The sequence below is a fragment of the Ornithorhynchus anatinus genome, chromosome 11 (assembly GCF_004115215.2).
Source record: "Ornithorhynchus anatinus isolate Pmale09 chromosome 11, mOrnAna1.pri.v4, whole genome shotgun sequence".
In the NCBI taxonomy this organism is placed as follows: Eukaryota; Metazoa; Chordata; class Mammalia; order Monotremata; family Ornithorhynchidae; genus Ornithorhynchus; species Ornithorhynchus anatinus.
In genome coordinates this window covers 32,714,905-32,737,334 of record NC_041738.1, presented here as the reverse complement: position 1 = coordinate 32,737,334, position 22,430 = coordinate 32,714,905, and the positions used below count along the sequence as shown (strand labels likewise).

Below are 22,430 nucleotides of genomic sequence, written 5' to 3'. Positions count from 1 at the left end.
GACCGTGGTCTTTCCACTAGGCCACGCTGCTTCCATTTTGCTTATTCTGTGCAGAGCACTTTACTTAGCACTTGGGAGAGTTCAATATAACAGAATTGGTGAACACATAATAATAATAATGTTGGTATTTGTTAAGCGCTCACTATGTGCCGAGCAGTGTTCTAAGCGCTGGGGTAGACACAGGGGAATCAGGTTGTCCCACGTGGGGCTCACAGTCTTCATCCCCATTTTACAGATGAGGTAACTGAGGCACAGAGAAGTTAAGTGACTTGCCCACGGTCACACAGCTGACAAGTGGCAGAGCTGGGATTCGAACTCATGACCTCTGACTCCAAAGCCCGTGCTCTTTCCACTGAGCCACGCTGCTTCTCCAACACATTCCATTCCATTCCAACACATTCCATGTCCACCAGGAGCTCACAGACTAAAGTGGGGGACAGACATTAAAATAAATTACAGATATGTACACAGGGGCTTTGGGGCTGAGGGTAGGGTGATTAAAGTGTACAGATCCACATGCAAGGGACAGGGAATAGGGGAAGTGATGGCTTAATCAGGGAAGGCCTCCTGGAGGAGCAGTGGCTTTAATAATGCTTTAAAGGTGGGGAGAGTGATTGTCTGTTGGATGTGACTGGGAAGGGAATTCTAAGCCAGAGGCAGGATGTGGGCAAGGAGTCAGTGGCGAAATATACAAGACTGAGGTATAGTGAGTAGGTTGGTGTTGGAGGAACAAAGTGAACGTGCTGGGTTGTAGTAGGAAATCAGAGAGGAAAGATGGGGTGGGGGCAATGTTATTTAAAGCCATTGGTAAGGAGTTTCTGTTTGATGCAGAGATGGATGGGCAGTCACTAGAGGTTCTTGAGGAGTGGAGAAATATGGACTGAGCATTTTTTTTAGAAAAATTATCTGGGCAGCAGACTGAAGGATGGACTGAAGTGGGAAGAGACAGGAGGCAGGGAGGTCAACAAGGATGCAGTAGGTGATGCAGGATAGGAAAAGTGTTTAGATCAACATGGTAACAGTTTAGATGGAGAGGAAAGGGAGGATTTTAGCCATGTTGTGATGGGAGAACTGACAGGATTTGGTGACAGACTGAATATGTAGGTTGAATGAGAGAGATGGGTCAAAAATAACTCCTAGGTTATGGGCTTGTGAGACAGGGAGGATAGTGGTATTGTCTACAGTGATCAGAAAGTCACAAGAAGATCAAAGCTTGTGTGGGAAGGTGAGTTCTGTTTTGGACATTCTACATTTGTGGTGTCGGTGAGACATCCAAGTAGAGATGTCCTGAAGGCAGAAGGAAATAAGAAAGACTGTAGAGGAGAGAGATCGGGCTGGAGATGTAGATTTGGAAATGATCTGCATAGAGGTGGTAGTTGAAGCCATGGGAGTGAATTAAGTTCTCCAAAGGAGTGGATGTAGATAGAGAATAGAAGGGGACCTAGAACTGAGCCTTGAGGGACTCCTACAGCTAGCAGGTGGGAGACAGAGAAGGAGCCTGCGAAAGAGACCGAGAATAAGTGGCCAGAGAGTTAGGAGGAAAATCAGGAGACAGGTTAATGTTTCCAGGAGAAGGGGGTGCCCAACAGTGTTGAAGGCAGCTGAAAGGTTGAGGAGGATTAGGGTGGAGTAGAGGCTGTCGGATTTGGCAAGAAGGAGAGCATTGGTGACTGTTGAGCGGGCAGTTTCTGTGACGTGAAGGGGATAGAAGCCAAATTGGAAGAGTTCAAGGGGAGAAATAAAGGAGAGGAAGTGGAGGCAGTGTGTGTGTGTAGACAACTAGCTCAAGGAGTTTGGAGAGAAATGATAGGAGGGAGATGGGGTGATGACCTGAGGGAGCCATGGGGTCAACGAAGGCATTTTTTAGGCTAATGGGAGACGTGAGCATGTTATAAAGCAGTGGGAAGAAGGCATTGGAAAGTGAGTAGTTGAAGGTGTTGGCCAGGGAAGGAAGAAGGGATGGGGCAAGTGTTTTGATAAAATGTGAAGAGATGGGGTCAGAGGTGGTAGATTTTGAGAGGAGGTGGGAAATCTCTTTCGATACTGCTGGGAAAGATGGGAGAATTAAGGAAAGGGCAGGAGGAGGGAGGGACTGGAGAGGAGCAGGGGAAATTTTAGTGAGATCACACCTGATGGTCTCCATTTTATCAGTAAATCCCGTGGCCAGGACATTAGGGGCATGAGATGGAGGAGATGGGAGACGGAGTTTGAGGAGGAAGTTAAACATATGAAACAACTGGTGAGGGGGCTTGGGAAGCATGGAGAAATAATGCTTCCAGGCAGAGGAGAGGGCAGAGTTAAATCAGTCTAAGTCGGAAGAAGTAGGATTTATATTTTATAGATGAGGAAACTAAGACACAGAGAAGCTAAATGACTAGCCCTAGGTCCCAGCAGACAAATGGAATTGTCAGGATTAGAACCCAGGTCTTCTGACTCCCAGACCTGTGTTCTTTCCACCAGACCTCTATGCTTTCCCCAACTCTATTGTATTGGGCTCAGTACAGTGCTCGGCACTCAGTACATGCCAAAGATTGATTGTGTAGGTTTTCCTGGGGTTTGCGCTGAACCACTTCGTATTCTGTTTGAAGCTTTACTCCATTTTCACATGCAGGAGATGACTTTATGGGTGTCCTGATAGTGCATCTGTTCTCACAAGAGGTGTGCAGGGGTTTACTGGGCACTAGAAGAGATGCCCTCCCTCTGGAGCGTTTGGCCAATTGCAGTTGCATTGGCATTGGCCTTTCTCAGCAACTTGAGAAGTGCCTCTCTCTTGTTCAGCTTAGGAAATATGGAAGCTGTGTTGGCAGTGTGGCCTTATGCAGAAGTGAAAGACACTAAAACAAATTTTCCAAGATGGAGAGCCTGAGTCTTGGCCCTCTAGTCACCTTCACACTCCAGAGAGTCCCCGTGGCCTGTCTTGAGGTGACCCCATAACTTCAGCAGGTACTTACAGTTCTCTTCAGTGACAGCCCAAGCACAGTAGTGTTGTCTGGGTTCTGGCAGGCCTACAGAATCTTCACAAGAAACTTTTATTACTGTCAAACCTGGGTCATTATGGGCTTCCACTCAAGCCTCTCTCCCAGCAAACCTTCAGGGACCGTGATCAGGGCAAATGGTTGTAGCTCTTGATCCAGTACTGTGCCAGGCTTACAGAGGGCATTTGGTAAATTTATACCGAGTGAAGCTGTTTGTCAGCAAATATATATTTAGCATCCTCCGAGTGCATGGAATTTGATGCTCTGGAGATTATGGAGGGAAGATTAGGTGTCTGTCCACTGGGTGCTTAGAGTTTAGTGGCCATTGCCTAAATTCTCTCTGATAAAGTGACTTGACTCCTTTTTTCCCACTGAGGACATTTTCTTTGCTACTTTATTCCCAGAGATGCCAACCTGAGCTATAACCAGAAGGGGCTGGGAAGAGCTGTGGTCACATCACAAGACTATGAGTAGTCTCCCAAGAATGCATTTTCCACGAAAATGTTTTCAGTTTTCATTGGACACTTTGCGTCTAAATTATTGGCCAAGATGAGCAGTGTCCAGGGAACCTCCCCATTCCCTTGCCACCCCGTGGGGTAAAAAAGAGGCCAGGCACCCTTTGGTCTTGTCCTTCTGTCCCTCAGTGGGTCAAAAGTGGATCTGCAGGAAACTCATTGAATGTGCTTGGGTGTTCAAGGTGGCCTTCATGGTTGCCCCATGTGAATATGGGGCTGTGTCAATCCAGAGTCAAACCCGGAGTGAGCTCTCTGCCTCCAGCCTCTTGCTTTGGCTGGTATCTCTGAATGTCCGAGCTCCCAGGGAAGCTCCTGGCCAGAAGAAAATCGGTGGGTTTCCGAGCCAGAGATGTGGTGGTGTCCGATCAGACCTATGGAAACAATTACTGAGTCAGGCGCGATGCCCAGAGATCTTAGGCTAAGCAAGGCCAAGGGGATGTGGCCAGCTGGAACGGAGCTTGTTAGTGCAGTGGAGTTGGTCCACCCAGCTCAGGGGAAGCCATGGTGGAGCCCCAAGAGAGGGAGGGTGTGTGGCAAGATCCAGGTTTGGCCTTTGGTTTTCTCCCCTCCCTCAGACCTCTTGGTGAGTAAGTGGGCTGCTTTTTCCCCCTCGTTGTCACTTGGAAAATCTCAGTTAGCAAAGTGTCTGAGGCTGTGGCGGCAGAGTGGCTGTGGATGGGGGAGAGTCTGGGAGGGGCAGAGGAGCTGACTGGAAAGGAGCCCCTTTGATTCCTTGCACATATTTTTCTGCCACTCGGCTGCTGAAAGAAGGTGCACGAGATCATGTCTTGTGAGCTGAGAATGCTGCGTTTCTACGGGTTTCCCAGAACTTTGGCTGCGGGGAAAGCCCCCTCTCCTTCAACCCATTGCCCCCAAGGCCTCAGCTTTCAAAGCCTCAGCTCGTTAGAGGAAGGGGGGGGAGAGAGAGAGAGAGTGCGTGTGTGTGTGTGTGTGTGTGTGTGTGTGTGTGTGTGTGTGTGTTTTCTCCTCCCTTCTCCATGCCTCAGAAAGTTGCTTGGGACAGAGCAGATCCTGCCAGGTTTTAAGCCTGAGGCGCCTGGGTGTCTGGGGATCCTGCAAAAGATGCTGGGACCAAGAACCTGGCCCTTCCAGTGCCGCATTAGTGGGTAAGGGTAGGTTTGTGGACAGGGTACACACTAACTAGCAGGATAGAATGGACCAGGGCCCAGACAAACTGAGCATCAACGAAGAGCTGATTTCCCTGCGCTTTTAGATCAGTGATTTTTTTGGTGTTATAATAAACCATTCCACTTGACCTTTTCGAGCTCCTGCTGCTCAGTATATGACTGTTTCTCCCTGTTTTAAAATCTAGCCCGAGGTAGGGCGTCAGCAGGGGTGAATATAATATGAAGGCATGGAAAACTGGAAATACCAAGTGAGGGATTTCCCAGCTCAGAGAGAAGACATGCTGAAAGGGGGTTCAGAGATATTCTCACTCTCTCATATCACCAAAGACTAGTTAGAGCCAGTGGTGAGCTGATGGCTCATGCTGGGTAGGGGAGGCAGGAAGGAAGTGGATTTAGTGGAAAATTGATTGCATCTACTTGGGCCCAATCCAGCTGAATCCTGAGTTAAGTAGATTCATCCTGAACTAATCGTTAGGGAAAGTTGGCTGAAACCTCACATACTTCTTAAGAGAAAAGAATAGTATTAAGGAAACAATATCCTTACTGTACCTGGATGCCAAGAGAGGGAGCGTATTCTGTGAAGTACGACTCCTTCAGCGGTTCCCTCCTCTTCCTTCCCTCTAGAGTCTCGAAAATGCAAGTTTTAATTCTTAAATTTCCTAGTTTATCGAGGAGAATTGGGTATTTGTTGTTTTTGTTGACAGAATTCCCCTCCAGGATAAGCTAGAAAGCAGGAGAACAATGGGAGTGAAGTTTGGGGCATCTAAGATTAGGAAATTGGCTGATCTCTGTGGGTCCCTTGTGTGTTTCTGGAGGAGCACTGTCAAGTCATATTTAGGAAAGGGAGGAACACCATCTAAAACTCATATTTCCCCCCACCACCACCAACCCCACCCTGGTCAGGAGTCCAGAGAACGGTAGGGTGGTCGATCCCACAGCTTCTTGAGCACCGATTGAATCTGCCAACTCTGGTGTATTGTACTCTCTCAAGCACTTAATGCAGTGCTCTGCTCACAGTGAGCACTCAGTAAATCCCAGCAATCAATCAAAAAATCCGTGGTATTTATTGCATTTGGTATTCATTCACCTCACCCTCAGCCCCACAGCACTTATGTATGTAACCATAAATTATTTATATTAATGTCTGTCTCCCCTTCTAGGCTGTTAGCTCAGTGTGGGCAGGGAATGTGTCTACCAACTCTGTTGTACTCTCCCAAGCATTTAGTATAGTGCTCTGCACATAGCAAATGCTCAGTAAATACCACTGATTGATTTTAATTGAGCACTTACTATGTACAGAGTACTATTCTAAGCATGAAGACTACAGTAGAGTAAGTAGGCATGATTCCTGTCCTCAAGAGATTTACAGTCTTTCAGATGAGGTGGATACTAAAATTACAGGTAGAGGACAAAACAGACCTCTAGACTGGAAGCTTGTGGGTAGGGAATGTGTTATATTGTACTCTCCCAAGTGCTTAGTACAGTGCTGTGCACACAGTAAGTGCTCAATAAATACAGTCAACTCACTGAAAAAACAGAGTATAAGGATATGTACATAAATACTGTGGGGATGAAGAGTACCGAAGTGCTTAGTGGGTATAGACCAAAGTACTTAGGTGACAGAAGAAAGAGAAAATAGAGTGAGAAAATGAGAGATTAGTCAGGGAAGGTTACCAGGAGGAGATATGATTTTTGAAGATGAGAGAGTGGTGGACTGTTAGCTATCAAGTGGGAGGGAGTTCCTGGCAAGAAGGAGGGCCTGAGCAAGAGGTCTATGGTGAGAGATGAGTAAGGTACAGTGAGTAGGTTAGTGTTAGAGGAGTTAAGTGTGTAGGTTGAGTTGTAGTGGGAAATGAAGAAAGATAGAGGAGAGAGCTGATCAAGCCTTTAAGCTGATAGAGAGGAGCTTCTGCTTGATGCAGAGTTGGGCAATCATTGGAGGTTTTTGAAGAGCCGGAAGATGTGTGCAGAACAATTTTTAAGAAAAGTGAGATCAGTAACAGTGAAGTATGGATGGAGAGGAGAGGGACTGGAGGCAGGAGGTCGCAAGAAGGCTAATGGAGCTTCTCCCAGATACGACAAAAACCAAGAGTTTCCAAAGAGAGCTGAAAAGATCCAAAGTGGTGGCTTTTTGGCCTTCTAACTCTTTGAGGCCTGTCCTGCCTAGTGCCCATACCCCCCTAAAAATCTCTGCCCTGCCTTTTGCCCTGGTGCTGAAAAGAAAATTTGTCACTTACCCTGAGACACACTAATGAAAATTCCTTTAAAGCTGCTCCTGCCTTCCATGCACTTTGGAGTGTGAAACCAATGTGCAGCAATATTGTCACTCCTTGCCTGGGTAGGCAGGGGGCTGGCAAATTGGCAGCCCCCGAGACCTCTTTACTTTCTCATGGGCCATTCCCTGAACTGCAGTGGAAATAACTATTGGGTCTATCCTTAGCCGATGGAGTAGCTGTATTAGCTGTGCCTTTTGCATTTTGTTACATTCAATTATATTTATTGAGTGCTTACTGTGTGCGGAGCACTAAACTAAAAATATGGGACTTGATGTTTGGGGGTTCAGAAATGTTTTTTTAAGAGAAGCAAAAAATTAGATATGAGCCCCCTGTTTATCTCCCCTTCTTCCCCAGCCCCCTTTTTCCTGGGAAAATAGGGTTGGATTTTGCCTTGCTGAAAGGCTTACATTTATACCTGCCTTGCAAAGACTTTTCAAAACTTTGATCTCTGAAATGTCCCTTCACCAGTACCATCTCCCTTCTCTTAACTGTTAGAATTTCCTTCATCTGCTCTCCTTAGAGGTAGGTGTCCACTTGCTGTAGTGGACACCTACCTCTAAGGAGAGCAGATGAAGGAAATTCTAACAGGGTCCACTTGCCAATGCCGTTTCCCATGAAAATCAAATGGAAAGGAATAGGAAGAAGAAGCCAACCAAACCTTAAAAGATTTATTTGCTTTAATCCTAGGACATTTGACTGGTTTTCCAGACAGATATACATGAACTCTAGAGATGTGAGATTTGATTTATCCATTAGATGATATATGTTCCAAACACTGTACTAAACACTGGGATAGATATCCAGGGCTCACAATCTAAGTAGGAGAGAGAACAGGTTTTCCGTCTCCATTTCACAAATGAGGGAATTGAGGCACAGAGAAGTTAAATGACTTACCCAAAGTCATGCAGCAGTTATGTGGTGGAGCTGCGATTAGAACTCATGTTCTCTGACTCCCAGACCCATGCTCTTTCCACTAGGATATTGTAAATTCCTTGAGGACGGAAATTGTGTCTTCAACATTTGTAATACACTCCCAAGCAAGTGTGCCACAGTGCCCACAGGAGCTGCTCAATTCATACTATTGATTGATCCATAATTTTAGGTTTGGGATCTGATTTTTTTCCTCCCAACAATCAAGTCCACTGTGCTGACCAATTCAAGAATCTCTGGGCTAACAGAAACCAATCAACCTGTGCTTTTCTTCTGCAGGGACCTTGGTTGTCACTTAACTTCTCTGTGCCTCAGTTACCTCATCTGTAAAATGGTATTAAGACTGTGAGTCCCATTTGGGACATGGACTATATTCCACCTGTTTAGCTTGTATCTACCCCAACCCTTAGTACAGGGTCTGGCACAGAGTTAGCATTTAACAGATACTGTGAAAAAAATGCTTGGGATTTTTCTTAGCCTAATAAAATTGCAGTTCCTACAGCATTAATTAGGAATTGCAGCCTGGAAATTGGCATGTTGCATTTTGATCCCAGTAGACCCAAATGGTAACTTTAAATAATAAATGTTCCCTGTTTAGTCACATAACATTTCCTTGAATTTCCAGAATATACCCTGTTTAATCAAGTAATATTTCTTTGCATTCCCAGACCGAGGCTTGTGTTGCCCAGACCCCTTTCCTTGTTCAATCTTTTTTCTTTTTCCCCCGCTCAGGTAAGCAGAGACACCTGGTTTTAAGGTCCACTGAATATTTGGTCCTGGATGAAATGCCTTCACTACTCCGGAAGCCAGGCCTGGGAACAATAGGCATCCCATCCTGCACCTTTGCAGGCCTCCAGATGCCACCTTTTATTTGGCGGGAGTTTCCATTTCAAATAGAATCCCAGCATTCCTCGTTTGGGCCTAGTGAGCGGGGAAGGAAAGGGCCTCCAGCTCTGCTGCCTGTCAAATCCCAGCCTGGGCTGAAATTGAATAGGGCCAGAGAGTGACCTCAGCCCGAAGGAATGTTGCTTATTTACGCAGAGCTTCTGCTATTTTAGCTGCAAACTGTGTGTGCCTCTTTAGTGGCAGGACAATGTCTGCCTTTCTCTGTTTATGTTCCAGGGAAGAGTTTGTCCATTTGAAATTTGCATTGGAATAACCCCGTCACTAAGTACGTTCTCCCTCCCCTCTCCCACCCCCATTTCACCCCATCTCCCATTCTCCTTAACAGAGAGCCGAGCCAGACTTCATTCGGTTTAAGCCAACAGGGATTTTGCAGAGGTGAGGTGCAGTTTATCTAGGAGATGTTGCCCTTGTTCTTGGTTCTGGGAAGGGATCTTTTTTTGGCCTTTATTCGGTCTTTTCTTGGCTGGTGGCTGAGCCCGTTCTGCAGATTTTTAACCTTTTCTTTAGGTATTTCAGCCCCAGAATGGAGGGAACAGGAGCTGCAGTAGTGTAAGGCAGGCAGCTGAGTCCCCCCCCGCCACCCCGAGGGGAAGAAAGTCTTTTGGGGCATCTCAGGTCACCAGAGAAACCCATATTCCAAGTGGCTCAGGAAATGTAAGTAGTCAGCCAGTTTCAGCCTTGGGCTGAAATCCGTCCTTAAACTTTTCTGGAAGCCTTGCCTGTGATCTGAGCCCCGCCTTCACCCAGCAGGATTTCAGCTGTTTGCTGTGAACAGTGGCTACTCTTCATGTTCAGTCGCTTTCTTTTCCTTCCCCTCCCCAAAAGATGCAGTACGGATTTGTGTTAGGCTGAATAGGATGTGATTTCTTAAGCGCTTGCCAAGCGATTCTCTATATTTGTCACTCTTGCTTTCATTTATTTAAGGGCCGAGTGCTAGGGAAGCTTTTAGGTTGGAACTCAGCGTGGTGGTCAGTGGCGGCCACACACCCATTCATCTGAGCATATGCGGAATTCCTTGAATGGGGTGTATCTCAGCCTTGCCTGCTCACAGTCTTCTGGGGGCCCAGTGAAGCTTTAAAACTTGAGTGAGTGTTGAGGTTCCTTGGGGAAGTTGGAGAGGCAGGACATCAAAATGCAACAAGCCGGTTTCCAGGCTGCAGTTCCCAGCCGTATCCTCAGAGGTTTCTTGTGGTACCAGAGAACCCTCTCACCGACACTACACCCCTTACCTGGGTTACTTTAAAATAGTGTCAACTTGCCCTGCTATGTGGATCCGTTTTTTGATCGAAATTCAGAGTACTCTGATCGAGTGAATGACAAGTTTTTTTTTATCTGGGCCACTCCCAGGCAGTGGACCCCCTAAGTTAAAAATATTAGTGGCCTGCCAATTATTGATTCTCTCATTAGAATGTAAGCTCCCTGTGGTCGGGGAATGTGTTCTATTCTCAAGCGGTAAGTGCACTGCTCTGAGCAGGCTCTGAATACTACTAACTGTAGTATTTAAGTAAGCATTGGATGAGTTACAAGATAGGTCACACAGAGTCTATTATCATTATTTTGTTTAAGCATTGTGTGTCAAGAACTCTTCAAAACCCTGGAGTAGATACAGATGCAAGACTGCATATAGTCCCTGTCCCAGTTGGGGCTCACATTTTAAGTAGGAGGGAAAACAGGTATTGAATCCTTATCTTCCACTTGAGGAAATAGAGGCCCAGAGAAATTATGTGACTTGCCTAAGGTCACACAGCAAGTAAACTGTCAGAATGGGATTGGAACCCAGGTCCTCTGACTCCCAGGCCCATGCTTTTTCCACTACGCTATGGAACGTGTCTGCCAATTCTATTGTATTGCTGTCTCCCAAACGCTTAGTAAAGTGCTCTGCACCCGCTAAGCACTCAATAAATGTCATCAATTGACATGCTCAGGGTCACACAGCAAGTAAGTTTGTTGTGAAATGTTGACACATTTAAGGGAAATATCTTTCTCCTTCTTTCTTTCGGCGGGTTCACACACAGGACCTTCGTCAGGACCTGCACCATGTCTCCTCAACCATTTTGTTCCCCACAGTGGGCCTAGAGTAGCAGCGTATCTCACATCAGTGATTTTCCCCCAACTTATCCCCCCTTCCTCCTCTGGTTAATCATTAAGTTTTGCCTCCCGCTGCCAAGGCTGTGCCCTTGGACGGGGCTTGGGGGTTCCGGCATCGGTAGGTTGTGTTTGCCAGGAATCCCGAGTGTTTGCCTTCTTCTCAATTGGGTGTTAGAGTGGGGATGGGATTCTCCCTCAGCTGACCCAATGGGCCAGTCGTGCTCTGAAGGGGCCTGGACTCATGCCCTGCCCCCATCCGGCATTTTCTGTACCCAGTGTGTCCCTGAAGTCCCTTCCTGGTAGTCACTGTAACCTGAGGTCATGCTCACTGCCACCTGAGGTCATGCCCTGGACATGGGTGCTGACTTTTCATGGGGGCGCAGAGGGGACAGGGATATGGGGAAGTGTGAAGGTTGGAAGGGGACCGGTTTCAAAGAACTAATAGACCCGAAAGTCACCGTTTTGGGTCTGTTCAGCCCTGACTGGAAACTTTCAGGTCAGTCATTGGTTTTTATTGAATTCTTGCCGTTTACAGAGAAGAGAGTCGGTAGACACATTCCCTGCCCACAAGAGTTTACAGTCTAGGAGGTCATTCCAGCAAGCTGGGATGAGCAAGCCTGGGAGCCCAGTTCTAGCAGCGGTGGGGATGTTACTCCCATTGACCTGTGGAGTGAACAGCTACGGCCCTGGAGTTTCAGAGAGTTATGGGGCAATTCCTATATCTACCTTTCTAGCCCCGAACTCTCTCCTCTGCAATTTCACATTTCTTTCTGCCTTTCGGACAATTCCACCTCCCTGTCCTTCTGGCATCTCAAGCTCAGAACATCCAAAATTGAACTCCTCATCTTCCCTCCCAAATCCTCTCCTCTTAACTTCCTCATCACTGTTGAAAACATCACCATCATCCCAATCTATCAAGCCCACATCCTTGGCATTTTCTTTGACTTAGCTATCACTGCCTCTTTCTTCTGCAGTCTTCCCCATTCTCTCTTCCTCTCATTCTTTCTCTAATCAAAATTACCATCAGGCTGGTTAAGGCTTTATTTACTATTGTACCAGCCTCCTTGCTGATCTCTCTGCCTCTAGTCAGTACTTTTTTCTGCTGCCCAGATCATCTTTCTAAAACATCATCGGCACAAATCTCCCAATTCTCAAAAGTCTTCAGTGGTTACCCATTCTGTTCCACCTTAAGCAAAAATATTATCTTCAAGCCTCTTACTCAGCATTCTTCCTCCTCCTCCTTTCTCCTCACTTCTCTCCCACTCTACTCCAGCTCACACGTCATCGGCACACATCTCCCAATTTCTCAAAAGTCTTCAGTGGTTACCCATTATGCTCCACCTTAAGCAGAAATATTATCTTCAAGCCTCTTACTCAGCATTCTTCCTGCTCCTCCTCCTTGCTTCTCTCCCACTCTACTCCAGCTCACAGTTTTGCTCCTTCTAAGCCAGACTACTCACTGTGCCTTGTATCCATCTCTCGCCATCAACCTCTTACTCCCACCCTTCCTCCACTTTCACATCTGGCAGGCCGCTGCTGTCCTTGCCTCCAAGCCCTTTAAAAAATAACATCTCCTCCTACAGGAAACCTTCCCTGATTAATCTCATCCCCTTGCCTGTTTCCCTCACTACTGCCATTTTAGCACTTCCGCAGCACCCAAATGGTTGGCAGCCCCTATGTACTTATCTTTAGACTGAGTGGCTTCCCCCAGCTGTAATTTATTTTCATGTCCATCTACCTGGCTAGATTTGTTAGCTCCTTGAAACAGGGATCATGTCTCCTAACTATTGTATTCCCCCAAGTGCTCAGTATATAGTTCTGCACAATGTAAGCACTCAGTGAATACCACTGAATGATTGGAGCATATGGAAACGTTTAAGATGGGGGAGGAAGAAGGAGGAATCCCAGCCAATGAGAAGTTTGTTGTGAACTGCAGTGCTATTGGCATTTCATCATTTCCAGAATGACCCCTGAGCTTTTGTCCCAGGTTAGTAACCTTTCCACAATCCACTGTGGTCTGATTATGACACTATTTATTGAGTAATATTTATTGTTGTGAAACTTTTACTCAGCACCTTCAGTGTGTTAAGGACTGAGAAGACCCAAATGAAAGCACCTGGGTGTAGGAGCAGTGTGGCTTAGCGGAAAGAGCACAGATCTGGGAGTCAGAGGACCTGGGTTCTAATTCCGACTTTGCTAGTTTCTTGCTGTGTGACCTTGGGCCAGTCACTTATCTTCTCTGTGCCCCAGTTTTCTCATCTGTAAATTGGGGATTCAGTACCTGTTCTCCTTCCTGCTTAGACTGTGAGCCCCCTATGGAACAGGCACTGTGTCCAGCTAATTAATTTATATCTACCCCAGCGCTTAGAACAGGGCTTGGCACATAGTAAGTATTTAACAAATGTAATAATAATAATGATAACCACTGACTTTACACTCCAGAGTCCGGAGGGAGTAGAAATGATACGGAATATCTATCTTAGTTTCCTCTCACAAGGGCAACCTTGATCCGACTCAAAGATCATATCTGGGATTTCCCTTTCCTGCCTTCCTGGTCCTGCCATATTTCTTTCACCTAGTCTCAAATCAGTCAGTAGACAAAGACACTTGCAGGAAAAGAACCAGGAATTATATACCTAGTTCCTTTTTTTAAAAGCCAGCCTGTCCTTCCCTTAGGCTGCCCACTGACATAAGCTAGGCAGGAAGGTCATAGGCATTGGTTTTTCCTGCCTGCCCACAGGACTTTATCATTGGGTGGGGGCATCATGCCCCCTGGGGAGGTTTTAGTATCAGCAGCTCTCTCTTTTATCTACCTTTCTCTTGTCTTTTTTTTCCCCCATTGTTTCTCATGCTACCCCTTCATTCCCAACTGTCCCATCGTGTGGTCTCAACCATTGGACCAGAGATCACCCCCAATAATCATGGTATTCCTTAAGCACTTACTAATAATAATGTTGGTATTTGTTAAGCGCTTACTATGTGCAGAGCACTGTTCTAAGCGCTGGGGTATACAGGGTAATCAGGTTGTCCCACATGAGTCTCTGTCGTAATCCCCATTTTACAGATGAGGTAACTGAGGCACAGAGAAATTAAGTGACTTGCCCACAGTCACACAGCTGACAAGTGGCAGAGCGGGATTCAAACCCATGACCTCTGACTCCCAAGCCCGTGCTCTTTCCAGTGAGCCACGCTGCTTCTCTACATGCCAAGCACTCAACTAGGTGCTAGGGTAGAAGATAATCATGTTGGGCATAGGTATCGAATCTCCATTTTCCAAGAGAGGAAATGGAGGCATAGAGAAGCAAAGTGACTTGCGCATGGTCACATAGTAGGCAAGTGGCAGAACTGGGATCAGGACCCAGGTCCCCCGGCTCCCAGGCCCCATGCACTTGCCCCTAGACCTCTCTGATTACCATGCCCCTTTTGTTGGGTTAGCCATTGGGCTCCCGTTGTTTTCCAGTCACTTCAGAACCTCCTCCTTCCAGAGGGGCAGAGATAGGGTGGCGTCAGTGCCCATCCGTGCCTCATATGCTGCTCAGGACTTCATTTAAAGTGATGGGATTTTCAAAGAGCTGGGCCAAGGACAGGCTTCCCAACCTCCGAGTGGTCCTGCTGAGGTGACCGATCAACATTGTTTTTTCTGATCTCAGGATTTGTCTCCTATCTTAGCCCCAAAGCTGTAATGCTTATGACCCTTATTTTATGTGCATAACTGGTGGTGGTGGTTCCTGTGCCTTCCTATAGACATTGAGCGATTCCCCCCAGGCCGGTTGTTCTTTGGCTCCCATATGACTATCTCTCTAAGTATGTGGGGTAAGGACATAAGCATGCAAGAACTGACATGAGAAACATTCTTCATTTGCTAGCTATTTGCCTGTTACCGGTCCCTTATCCCCAGATAGATATGGAAGTAGTTTTTATTCTTGCAGATTATATAGGTTTTATGACTCCATCACTTGTCTGCTGTGTGACCTTGGGCAAGTCACATAACTTCTCTGGGCCTGAGTTCCCTCCTCTGTAAAATGGGGATTAAGATTATGACTCTGTGTGGAACAAGGGACTGTGTCCGTCCTGATTATCTTGTATCTACCCCAGCACTTAGTACAGTACATGGCACATAGTAAGCTCTTAACAAGTACTATTTGAGGGGAAAAAAGCAGACATTATTGTAGGGGCTATGCCCATCACCTAATAAATGCCATTGATTGATTAAGCAGTCATAGAATGTGAGCCCCTAGAGCCTCACCTCTATAGTCTTTACTAGAGCTTAGTACAGTGTCCTGCACACAGTCAATACTTAATATTATGATGACTCTTATGTTATAGTAGGTACAGGAAACCATTTAAAATAGAACGTTTGTGCTTCACATGTAAGCAAGGTCAGTTGGCCTTCTTTCCTGACTCACTTCACGTCTTCTCTGCCTTGGTTTGGCCCTTGCCCAAAGGACCTGAAACTATATAGGCACTACAGATCTCCTCAAATAGCTCCTCTTAGGTGTTAATTCTTGGTTCCCATCACTGGACTCCTTTTCTAGAGTCAGGAGTGATTCTCCCTTTTTTTTTTATGGTATTTGCTAAGCACTTACTATGTGTCAAGTGCTGTTTTGGGCCCTGGGACAGATACAAGTCAGTCAGGTCACACACAGTCCCCATCCCACATGGAGCTCACAGTCTAGGTAGGAGGGAGAACAGGTAGCGAGTGAATCCCCATTTTACAGATGAGGAAAACAAGGTCACTTAACTTCTCTGTGCATGCCCTAGGTCACACAGCAGGCGAGTAGCTGAGCTGGGATTAGAACCCAGCTCCTCTGACTCCCAGGCCCATGCTTTTCTCAGTAGGCCATGCTGCCTGCTTCTTCCTTGCAAGCCACTCTCAACCTGCTCTGCTTGCCATGCTTGATCTGGGCCAACTACAGGACCTTGAAGCCTCTGAGACCTCCCTCTGGACTTGCACACAATTGGGGACCCAGACCTTAGAAAAGGACACCCAGGATTTCAACTTTGTCCAGAGCTTTTGGGCCGGTTTGAGCAGTCCTTTTCCAAGACTGAAAAATAAACTTAAAAAACTGCCAACTCGTGTACTGTGTATCAAGCCAAGCAAATGTTAAAGCTGAAATGGGAGTGGGCCTTTTTTTCATCAGGGTTCTGGGTCCCAGCTGAGATACTCCCCTACCCCTCAGTATCCTCCGACTCTTATAGTCAAAAGGCAGTAGCGGGAGTTTTCTGTCCGGAGCTCATCCTTCCTCCCTCCTCCTTTCCCTCCCTTTCTTTTCTTCCCCTCAGCAGGCTGTTGAATTTTAAAAAAGTTAACGCAGTTCTATTCTGCAACCTATCCATCTGCCGCCTCCTTGTTTCAAGGAGTATCCTTCTAGTTTTCAGCTTTTATTGGTTTACAAAGACTCCCATGCCAGGTGCACAAGTAGCAGGACATGAGCAGCATGAGAAAAGTTGATTGACACCCCCTGGGCTTTTGTATCAGCTTCCTCCTGCAGAGGAAGAATCTCCTCTGTGAACCTTCTGGAGCTGGAGGGCAACTCACAATCAATTAATCAATTATATTTATTGAACACATTATCAATTACATTTATTGAGCACTTATTGTGCACCAAGCACTGTACTAAGCACTTGGGTGAGTACAATACAAAAGAGTCAGTAGACAAATTCCCTGCTCACGTAGAGTTTACAGTCTGGATGAAGAGAGCTCACCCCATCTTTATTATTCTTGTGCACGGCACTGGACTTTCTTTTTCTCTTTCCGATGAATGTTTGAAGGTGAATCATGGTCTAAGAGGTGGAAAGTAACACTGGGTCTGCCCTCGCCGCTCAAATCCAATGTCTGTGGTAGCCAAATACCTAGCCTGGCACCGACATCCTTTAATCCTCCTAATACCGAGCGGGTTGGATAAGGAGCAGCTTCCTCTGTGCTCCTGAGAACTGGTCTGACAAGTTGGGACTGCCAAAGTGGGTATCCAGGTAAAGCCACAGGAGGAGGAAGGAAGGCCAATTTGGAAAGGGCGGGGCTGAATTCTGTTCTAGAGAGCCTGAGGTGAGTACAGCCATAAGGATCTATTTTTTGTATTAAGAAGAGGGTCCTCTTGGATGGTCCCCTGTTAGCTGCATACAGAGAGGAGACACCCCTCCCCTCCACCCCCTAAATAATAAATGAACCCTCCCCTCCCCTTAGAATTTTAAAGCACTCGATAAGTCCTTGATGACCATACCCCTTCCTACCTTATTGTTTTGATCTCCTAATACAACCCAGCCCACACACTTCACTCCTATAATGCCAACCTACTCACTGAACCTTGATCTCATCTGTCTCATCACCATCCCCTCGCCCATGTCCTCCTGTCCTGGAACGCTCTTCCCCTTCGTAACTGACAAGCAACCACTCTCCTTACCTTCAAAGCCTTATTAAAGTCCTTCAAGAGGTCTTCCCTGACTAAGCCCTCATTTCCTCTTCTCCCACTCCCTTTTGCGTCACCCTTTCACTTGCATTTTCATCCTGTATTCACCGTACCCTCAGCCCCATAGCATTTATTTACATATATGTAATTCATTTATATTAATGAATATAGACTATAGTCTATAGATCAAAAGCTCCTAGTGGATAGGAAACATGTCTACCCACACTGTTATATATTACTCTCCCAAGAGCTTAACTCAGCTCTCTGCACACAGTAAGCACTCAATAAATACAATTGATTGCAGAGAGTTTTTCTGTGAGTTCAAAATGCTTTATTTAGGTGAAGGCAGGACTCATCCCCCTTTTTCAGATGGGGAGAAACTAAGCCCTAGAGGGGGAGATAGACATTAATATAAATCAGTAAATTACAGATATGCACCTAAGTGCTGTGGGTCTGGGAGGGGGGTTAAATAAAGAGAGCAAGTCAGGGTGATGCAGAAGGGAGTGGGAGATGAGGAAAGAAGGGCTTAGTCAGGAAAGGTCTCATGAAGGAGAAGTGCCTTCAATAAGGCTTTGAAGGAGGGAAAAGTAATTGTCTGTCGTCAGGCCCGCCTTGGAGAAGCCACCCAGCAAAGAGTTCATTTACAGTTGCATAATTCATACATCAGTCAATGAGTGATATTTATCGAGAGCTTACTTTTCCCGGAGTGATGTACTAAGCACTCTACAGGTAAGCATATTCCCTGCCCATAGGGAATTTACAGTCCAGGTGTTGGGCTGGGTGTAGCTCCTCCAAGACAGGTCCCAAACTGCGTGGGTGCTGGGTGAGGGCAAATGTGAGGTGGGTTGGGGTTGGGGAGACAGCTTCGCTGTGGCTCTGCTCAGATTCTTGCATCAGGTGAAGGGAGTCAGACTCTTCCCCCAGGGATCCTTTCAGGGATTATTTAGACAGTTTGTCCCTGTTCCCTGGTTCAGCACCATGATGGGCGGCTGCTGCTGCTACGGCTCTTCACAATGAAGAGGATAAACAGGACTTATGCACATGTCTGTAATTTTATTTATATTTAATGTCTGTCTCCCCCTCTAGACTGTAAGCTGGTTGTGGGCAGGGAATGTATCTCTTGTTTTATTGTACTCTCCCAAGCGCTTCAGTGCTCTGCACACAGGAAACCCTCAATAAATACGATTGACTGACCGACTGACCCATCCACCTTTAGAAACAACGTGGCTTAGTGGAAAGAGCACAGACTTGGGAGTCAAAGGTCATGGGTTCTAATTCCGGCTCCGCCACTTGTCAGTTGTGTGACTTTGGGCAAGTCATCTAACTTCTCTGAGCCTCAGTTACCTCATCTCTAAAATGGGTATTAAGACTGCGAGCCCCACACGGGAAAACTGGATTACCTTGTATCTATCCCAGCACGTAGAACAGTGCTTGGCACATAGTAAGTGCTTAACAAATACCGTATTTATTATTATAATTTGCTGGGAGGCATGGGTGTGGAATTGCTGCTAGGCATGGGTGTGGAATTGCTGCTACTTCTGATGACTGTGCCATAGAAACTTTCATCCGTTACTAGTTGTAAATTTGCATTTGATTTGATTCGATTCGAGTCTTAGTGAGTGGTTGGCTTTAGGGAGGGAATCCTCTGGGGGCATTTTTCAAAGCAGCCTCTCCAAGGAACCCTGCCAGAGGCTCTGGATCCTACAAAACATCCCATTAGTGGAAATGATCCCTGCACCATAAATAGACTGTTTGGGGGGGTTTTCTCATATTTGGGGTCTTTAGTGTTGGGTATACCAGATTTGCTTCTAATGCCAATTTTAGCATATAAAATCAGAGAGAAGTGTGGCCTAGTGGATGGAGCACAGACCGGGGCGTCAGAAAAACCCGTGTTCTAATTCCAGCTCCACTGCTTGTCTGCTGTGTGACCTTGGGCAACTCACTTAACTTCTCTGTGCCTCAGTTACCAGAGAAGCAGCGTGCTCAGTGGAAAGAGCCCCGGCCTGGGAGTCAGAGGTCATGGGTTCGAATCCCAGCTCTGCCACTTGTCAGCTGTGTGACTGTGGGCAAGTCACTTCACTTCTCTGTGCCTCAGTTACCTAATCTGTAAAATGGGGATTAACTGTGAGCCTCACGTGGGACAACCTGATGACCCTGTATCTGCCCCAGCGCTTAGAACAGTGCTCTGCACATAGCAAGCGCTTAACAAATACCAACATTATTATTATTATTGTCTGTTCAATGGGGATTAAAACAGCCCCATGTTGGACTGCGTCCAACCTGATTTGCTTGCATCCATCCCAGCGCTTAATACAGTGCCTGGCACATGGTAAGTGCTTAACAAATACCATTATTATTATTATTATTGCTTTGTCTAGCCCATAAGCAGAAAATTGGTACATACTGATCTTTTTTGTAGAAAGGCCACTAGATGGCAGCCCTAGAGTTTAGGGTGCAGCTATTAGGCCAAGGTGGTGATTAGTGGAAAAATTGGGGTACTTTATAGTACGGTGATTGCAGTACAAAAAGGGAATGGGAAAGCAGGACTCAAAGAATCGCGCATCTTTTTCTTTTAGTTAGGTGTTTTTCTCTTCTGTCCAAGGTCAGATGGGGACCATGTTTAAATCTCAGCTGTGTATTCTCTCCCAGCTCTTAAGAAAGTACTCGCCACACAGTAAGCAGTTAATAAATAGTAATAATAATAATGTTGGTGTTAAGCGCTTACTATGTGCAGAGCACTGTTGTAAGCACTGGGATAGATACAGGGTCATCAGGTTGTCCCTTGTGAGGCTCACAGTCTTCATCCCCATTTTACAGATGGGATAACGGAGGCACAGAGAAGTTAAGTGACTTGCCAACAGTCACACAGCTGACAAGTAGAGCCAGGAGTCGAACCCATGACCTCTGACTCCCAAGCCCACTAGTGCTCTTTCCACTGAGCCACGCTGCTTCTCTACTATTAGAAGGTCAAAGGAAAACTCAAGATGATATCTGAACCCCAAGAGTTCTGTTCTCAAAAGTATCATCTAGTGAAATTCCCCATTTTTCCACCTCACATGATGACCCTGATCCTAGACACTGGATTATCTCTTGGTTAAACTGAACTTGAAGTTTGGGATTAAACCCATTTTGGCCCTAGCTTTTTCCCTGCCAAAGGAGCAGGCTCTCTACTGGCTGAATCCCTCTAGACTGGAAGCTCCTTGTGGGCAGGGAACATGTCTACCAACTCTATTGTATTTTACTCTCCTAAGTGCTTAGTACAGTGCTCTGCACCCAGTAAGAACTCGATAAGTATAAGTAAAATATAAATAAATATGATTGCCTGAGGGAGCAGTGTGGACCTAGTGGAAAGGGGAGTCAGAGGACTGGGTTCTAATCCCAGGTCTGCCACTTACCTGCTGTATGATGTTGGGCAAGTCACTTAATTTCTCTGTGCCTCAGTTCCTTCATCTGCAAAATGGGGATTCAGCCCCTGTTTTCTCTCCTTAGAACGTGAGCCCTGGGTGGGACCCAGTTATCTTGTATCTGTCCCAGAGCTTAGTACGGTGCTTGGCACACAGGCCCTTAACAAATATCACAATTATTGTCATCATCATCAAACTCAGGCCCTCCAAGCAGAAAGCACCTCATGTAATCTGAATCCTTGAACTTTCCAAACTATTGCCTTTCTGCAGAAGTACTTGGAAGTATGGAGCTTCTCTGTAAACTGGAGAGTAGGAACTAGTTCTGTTCTTCAGAGGGCACAGGCAGTGCTGGGTTGACAGTAAATACTGATGGTGAAACTCTTTTCCTCTGCCACTAGCCTATGGAAAAGAGGTGAGGGAAGAGGTCCTTACAGGAGCTCGGGGGATGGCGATGGTGGAAGTGAATGTTGTGTGGTGAGTTTTTCAGAAACTGAATCCCCAAAGCATGCATGGCCCGGAAATGTGCTTTTTCTCACTTTACTTGGGGATTATACTGGGATTAGTGTATTTAATTAGAGAGCAGGAGGATGGCAGGGTTAGTGCATCTCGTAGATGAGTTGATGGTTTCCTTGACCCATTAACTGAGTTTTCTGGTTGTCAAAAATGGAAAGAGAATTTTCCCTACTGATTACTGACTTGAAGTATATACTTTCCAGTGCTAACCAGGATGTATTTAAAACAGGGAGAAGACTCAGAGGAAAAGCCTTCTACAATGTCAACGGAAAGTTAATACTGCGAAGAAGACTTCCTAGTAAGTAAGAGTTTTTTGCCCCTTCATATTCTTTCACCAATAAGTTTTGCCAGTGTGGCTAAGTGATTGCAGGTTTGACGTGCATCCTGAGACTGGATTTGTGGAGGAAGTTTGGGTCCTGGCAATCTATAAACCGTTAGATCATTATGGGCAGGAATGTGTCTTGCTAATTCCTGTTGTATTGTACTCTCCCAACCGCTTAGAACAGTGCTCTGCACATAGTGCTCAATAAATCCTATTGAGTGATTATCTGTGGTCATGGGGGAAAGGGAAAACTCAGTGATCCCAAACACTCATTTTAGTCAACAGTTTCAACTGCCTGTTCCCCACCAAGAGTTTTAGCCAGAGTTCTTCACAAGTAGCATAAATTGTCTGGCTTGCATTCTGTCTCCTTTCATTTCTCCCATAGTCTTTTTTTATGGTATTTGTTTGGTTCTTACTATGGGTCCAACGTAGTTCTGGAGTAGATACAAGTTAATTAGGTTGAACAAAGTCCTTGCCCACATGGGGCTCACAGTCTATGTAGGAGGAAGCACTGGAGAACTGAGGCACAGAGAAGTTAAGTGACTTGCCCCAGCTCATTCAGCAAGCAGTTGGCAGAGTCAGGGTTGGAGCCCAGGTTCTCTGACTCCCAGGCCTGTGCTTTTTCCACTAGGTCATGCTGCTTCTCCTTCCTGGGTTGCTATATTGAACTGTTAAGTAAGAACTGGATAATCTGTCCCTGGATAAGGGTGAATTGGTAGTGTATCACTGTCTGAACATCTTGGTCCAGGGAGAAGTGAGAGTGATTGGAGGAATTGTGAAGGCCTTGAGATTTGTTGTGGGCAAGAACTGTATCAGTTATTGTTATATTGTACTCTCCCAAGCATTTAGTGCAGTGCTCTGCACACAGTAAGCATTCAAAAAATACGACTGACTGAACTGGAGCCACAAGGTTTGCCAGACGTGAGTTCCAGCTCCTGTGCCTTCC

General features: G+C 46.1%; 1 protein-coding gene across 2 annotated transcripts in view; it reads left to right on the top strand.

The window, feature by feature from the left end:
* LOC100079234 (WT1 interacting protein) overlaps positions 1-22,430 on the top strand; it is a 57,879-nt gene that overhangs the window by 9,883 nt on the left and 25,566 nt on the right. Inside the window, exons 1-2 of one of the 2 annotated variants that reach the window (XM_029075271.2) lie at positions 21,036-21,123; positions 21,392-21,460. The gene's annotated coding sequence lies outside the window, so the exon portion shown is untranslated. Of the gene's footprint in view, positions 1-21,035; positions 21,124-21,391; positions 21,461-22,430 lie in introns of those variants that run through there. The other variant, XM_029075270.1, reaches the window with a different exon arrangement.